Source organism: Anas acuta, chromosome 3 (assembly GCF_963932015.1).
Source record: "Anas acuta chromosome 3, bAnaAcu1.1, whole genome shotgun sequence".
NCBI lineage: Eukaryota > Metazoa > Chordata > Aves > Anseriformes > Anatidae > Anas > Anas acuta.
Window position 1 is genome coordinate 63,561,929 of NC_088981.1, and position 6,232 is coordinate 63,568,160.

The following is a 6,232-nucleotide window of genomic DNA, read 5'->3' on the forward strand; positions in this document are numbered from 1 at the left end:
AGCTGAAAGATGCTAATGGGTTCTTTTATCAAAGGAAACAAATGGCATAACAGCAAGTGTTTTATTAGTTTCTTATATGTACTTTTGTGGTTCCCTGGAAAGTGGAATATTGTCAGAAATCTTGGAAATAATCAAGATGTAACAATAAATAGCAATAACAAAAACAGACTATTTATTTATTTATTTATTTAGCAGCTACAACCTCTTTCTTGTGGGAGCATTTTCTGTAGGGCCCAGCAAGACATGTAAGCCTGCAACCATAAAAACAAAACAAAACAACAAAAAAAAACATGCTTTGGCTGTAACAAGTCTAAAGTTTATGCAAGGCTCTTCTCCTTACCATGTTTTTCCTCTCACTGTTTATTTCTTTTTTCCTCCTTTCAGTTTCACTTCCCTCCCTCTCTCCCTTGTTTCTCCCACAGAGCACAGCTTCTGGAAAGGAAGGCAGCAGACTGCACAGAGGACAGCAATGAAGGAGCTTCCCTCTGCTCAGCAGGAGTCTCTAAAATAATCTTTAAAACACCTCAAAACCCGGAAAGTTATGGGAACACTCCAACAGATGTAGAGAATTACAGCTGTTAAGCATTCCTTGTAATAATGAGAGAAAAAGTCGAGAAAAAGTTTTTTCTCATTCCACTTTGCTTTGTACTGAGAAGGGAAACTGAGTAGGTTAGCTAGAAATAGGGACTTGGTAAAGGAGAACTAAAGTGCTCATCACTCCAGTGCCAGCTGGCAGAGGATGCACTCTGGTCCTACAGAGGGAGGGACACATGCACAGCGCAGGCCCAGTCCCAGCTGCATCGTTTTTTTTTTTTTTTGGAAAACTCTGTAATTATTGCTAACATTTTAGGTAGGCTTGGGTAAGTAGGACGAGCTTTAAGACCAGAGTATAGAGCTTTCATGTTTTTCTATAGGGGAAAGTCCTGTTCTGGTTCTAGCAACACTGACTGGCAGGGAGCAAAGAGACATGTTTGGGAGAGATCACTGAACACATACCTGATAAAGAATGCTACCCAAAAACATTCTCCTGGTGGATCTCAAATGTTCAAGCCAGCTTTCCTACCCTGACTGATCCACCATCTACATCTCAGAAAACTCTTGGGGTCCTTTGCTGAACATGAGACCTGACATCTAAGCCTTCACTGAGCTGCCTCCCAGTCAGCCCCAAGCCCATGCTGGTGTGGGTGGTTATTCCATCCCAGATGCAAGGCTCTTGCTTTGCACTTGCTTTGGTTGAACCTCATGAGGTTCCTGTCACCCCATTTCTCCAGCCTCTTCATGTCACTTCAGATAGTAGCCCTGCCCTCCAGCATATTGAATCCCTCACCCAACCTCACTGCAAAAGCACACAGTCCCACCATCCCGATTGTTAATGAAGACATTAAACTGCATTGGTACCAGTACTGATCCCTGAGGGATCATTCTCTCAGACTCTGCCAGCAGGCTCAGAGACCTGTGAGGCCTGGGGTCAAATAGCAGTGATAACAGGCAAAAAAGGCATAAAGCTGCAGGACACCTATTCTTGTGACTAGGTCCCCAACCTCCCTAAGCAATGGGCCCAGACTTTAGCCTTTCCCTTGGTGCCAGTGTGTCCATAGAGGAAACCTTCATTGTTGTCCTCCACCTCCCTTGCTAGGTTCAACTCCAGCCGAGTTTTGGCTTTCCTGACTCCATCCTTAAACACATAAGCAACGTCTCTATATCCTCCCAAGTACTGTGTTCCTGCTCTCACTTCTGTGCACCTTCTTTTTGTGTCTGAGCTCAGTCAGGATCACCACGCTCATACACGCTGGCCCTCTGCCATGCTTCAGCTCAGCTCTTCTCACATTGCCTTAGACTATTCTGGTGCTCTGAGGAGCATGGCCTTGATGATCTGTATGCAATTTAGCTGGGGCTGAAGCTCTAGTGTTGTTTTTTAACCAGTTCTGAGTGCTTTTCCTCAGAAGCCACTGAATGTGTGGGGACCCTCCTCTCTCTGTGCTGACTTTTGATAGTGTTCCAAAAGCAATGGATGTGTTGGAGCTATTTTTTTTTTTTTTTAGTTTTAATGTGAGATTGATCTGGGAACATGATAATGATGTAAGATAAAGACACTGACCCAGCAAAACAGTTTGCTTAAAGAGAAAAAAAAATCTTTGTGAGACAAAAATATATTTCTTTGGGGTTGAATCAGAGGGTCTGTATTAAGTTTCCCCCAAATTTATATGCCATCATATGTCACCATTTTTTTTTTACCTCAAATACGTATCTGTTTTGCCTTATCTTACACACACCATAGTGTGTATGCTAAAGGAAAAAAGGTTTTTCCCACCTTCCCAAAACTAATTGAAAATGACACTTTCTCCTTGATTCTTGTTTCTTTGGGCAGAAGATGAGAAAATAAACAGTCCAGAATGACTGACATTAAATGCACTGTTCTGACGTATAGATGACAGTAAAAACTAATGAGTGTGGCATAAGAACATATATGTAACAGAATAAAACATCATACTCCAGCTTTATATTTTTCACATTCCCAGTTCACTAGAAAGGATATCCTACTGGTGTCTTCTCAATAAAGCCAGCTTGGGGCACATTGGAAGAGGCATGGCTGTCATCTTAAATTCTGAAGTACGTTCCTGTACATTTTTGTTTTGAAGAGAGTCTTAAGAAAACATGAGGGTGAAGCATGGAATGTCTTATTGGCCTTCATTGGAACACATTAAATGCATCAGGGAAGAGCCTGAAAGTTAGTAGCAAGACAGCATGTGTGCAAGTGGTTAGATTATCAGTGAAGATTTCCATGAGACGTAGTCTTCAAAGCAATATTGGCACTAGAAAACTCAGTATTTGGATTACTGAAAATAGGATGTTTGATGCCACAACTAGCATTAGAACTGAACAGTCAGGACAAATGTCTGCAGTTTCCAAACATACCATGGTAATAAGCCAAGTTAGAAAAAACAGCAAGTCATCCAGCACTGGACAGGATGAGAGAAGGATCCATCCCATCCCCATGTCCACTATTTGATGGTTGCCCTGACTCTGAAGGAACTAAGGGGTCAATCTAACAAGACCCATAGTAAAAGAGCTTTTGTGACTAAGGGGCCAAAAAATTAGCAAATCTGTAAATTGACAACATGGAGGATTTGGGGTAGATATAGATGCAGACAACAAAGCATGTTCCACTGGGGAAATGCAAGCAAGATCTGAGTGTTAGAGGACTTGACATGGAGACAAGGAATAAAAAGTGAAGTTACAGGTATTTTTCTTTCTTTCTTTCTTTCTTTCTTTCTTTCTTTCTTTCTTTCTTTCTTTCTTTCTTTCTTTCTTTCTTTCATCTCATTTTATTCTTTCTTTGTATTGAGTTGATGGCTTTGTTTGGGGTTTTGAAAGGGAATGTTTATTTTATAAGTATTTATTTATATTTATATTTTATAAGTACACGATGTGTTGTTGACTGGGACTAAGAGAAACTCCGTGTTGTGAATACTGCTTTAATTTTCATGTTTTCTGTGGTCCAGATGTACAAAACTGCATCTATGAGGATACATACCTTGCAACTGCATACCATAAATCTTCATATAATTCTGGATTATTAATTAAATTAATTAAATAATTAAATAAATTAAATAAATAAATAAATAAATAGCAACACAGAAGTTTAAGACATAAGAGTAAAGCCATCTTGTATGCCTATAAGACAAATCTGTGATGGAAACAAAGTATTATCTGAGAAGAAATAACTTTTAAGCCTGGGAGTATTCTTTTGCTTCATCAAATCTCATATGAGCTTAAACATATTGATTTTTGTTAAATTCCTGATATTAAGCATAGGCATTGGAAGGCATATTTCATTTTGAATGAATGTAGGCATATTTCATTTTGTAACGATAATATAATCTAAACATGAGAAATAGATGGACATAACCACTTTTGACAATGGCTAGTGAACAGAAACAGTTTAAACATAAATCACAGAGTCATAGAGTCATTAGGGTTGAAAAAGACCTCCAAGATCACCTGGTCCAAGCATCCCTATACCACCAGTGTCACCCACTGAACCGTGTCCCTAAGCACCGTGTCCAGCCTTTCCTTTAACACCCCCAGGGATGGTGACTTCACCACTTCTCTGGGCAACCCGTTTTGATGCCTGACCTCTCTTTCTGAGAAGAAATTGGATAAATAGGTAAAATATTCTGGTGTAGTTTGCAATGTTGTTGTTGTTATTATTATTATTATTATTATTTTATAATCTGCAATAGCACCGAGTAAAATTATTTTGGTTTCATTGTCCTCCAGAAATCTCTCCCACCAACCTTTGTCAAGAGCTTAGAAGCAGGGACTTCAGTCCCCAGCAGGACTTGGTATCAACCTTCACAAATTAATTTATTTCCTTACTCTGTAGCAGTTATAAATATGGCTTTACATGCATTTTATTTATTTCTGCAGCAGATGTTTATGGCTTCTACAGTTGGTAAGTTTGTAAACAACACAACACAGCTAGTTAATTAAGTCTATAGATGTGGTTTTGACTGCTTTATATTTGGAATAAATTCTTCTACTTTTCAAGTCATGCAGACAGAGAAAACTGGTTTTGGTCTGATTTTTTTTTTTTTTTTTTTTGCTTTGTTTTTAGGACATTGTTTTCTCCAAAGTGCCTGTATAGAGGCTTAAATGAACAGGATAGCTGCAAAGATTTTTAGAAAAAAAGTCTTGAAAAAAATAAGCAAAGGAATATATAAATTGCATTACAAATATTTTATTTTCTGCAGAAGAATTACCTATTAAGCTGATGATAAACCAGGTAATGAGGAATGTTATGCAAAAATAGTCAAATGTTCATTTCTCTTTTGCTTCTGCTTCTGGTATTGTAATTTTAGAGAAATTTTTCTTTAAAGTGCTTGGGGTATCCTGCAGGAGACAATCAGTTCCAGAACAAACCACATTATCTGGTTAGCTCTCTCCAACTTATTGACCATAGAAAATATCTGTGACCGTTCATATTTTGCCTCTCCATGCAAACTTAAAATTCATTGCAGAGATAAAGCACTAAGCATTCTGGGAAATAAAACCTGCTGCACATCATGCCAAAAGTAGTAACAGTGGCAATAACTAATTCAGTACATCCTTCGAGATGGACCCAAATTTAGTGCAAAGAGAAGCTGCACCATGATTTTATCAGAATTTGTTCTCCTCCCTGGAGCCACTAACAGGCCTGCCATTAACTAAATACTATTCAAATTTCTGTAGTTCATTTTATAGTGGAGAGCTTTGAAGTATTACCTCCTGTGTCACAAACTGAGAGGAATTTGCTCTGCAAGAGAGATAAAAGAGGGATGTCTTCTGGCAAAGACCTAAAAGTAGGTACTCAAGGGTATACAGGGCCCTAATCTTTTCCCCCTAAGGCAAACTAATTTAAGGAATATACTATCAGACTCACAGCAGATCATATGAACTCTCTAGGGCACATTTGGGTAGCAGATCAGGAACATTAGTTGCATAAAATTGAATAACAGAGCTGTGCAATCAGAAACATAGGGAAAGCTTATGCTCAGGGTCCTGCAAGAAGTGACTTGTCATTAACCCCTTTTGAAAATGTTTTCCTAGCATACAAATAATTTGGAAAACACACATTTCTGTAAAAGGCTGACTCTTACACTTCAAAAGCTGACATCTCCGGTAAATTCCAGCAAAGGAGGCTCAGAGTTATCCTGTTAGAAGTTAACTTTCTTGTTCTTCCCTGGTCATACAACAGCAGGGCAGGGTTACTGGCACTGCATCCCTAATCAGTTCTGTGCCTGTCCAGATTTAGGGACAGGTCACTGAAGGTTCCTCTGAATATAAGGTTCAGTTATATGTTACTGGCCTAGGTTGCCAAAAAGATAAGACACAGAAGTAAAAAGTGACAAAAGAAATTGGGGCAGTGATGGAATACAGAACCGGTGAATTACAAATGAATTGACCGGTTCAGAAATGTTTTGGGCAACATGTTGTGGACCATCTCAGAGGAGCTCTTACTGAAGGATGCTAAAGTTCCTGTATCACGTGGTATGAATCATGTAATATGTCAATGCATTTGAACAATGCTTCACAAATTAAACACTGAACAGATGAGGGCCTATAATATAATTGCCAAGGTCTGTGAACATGTATTCCATCACAAAATGGCACAAGCTGCTCTGATGAACATGTCAGAGGCACTGTAGGCGCAGACAAAAAAGCTTATATAGACTGAGCTGAATTGCTGATG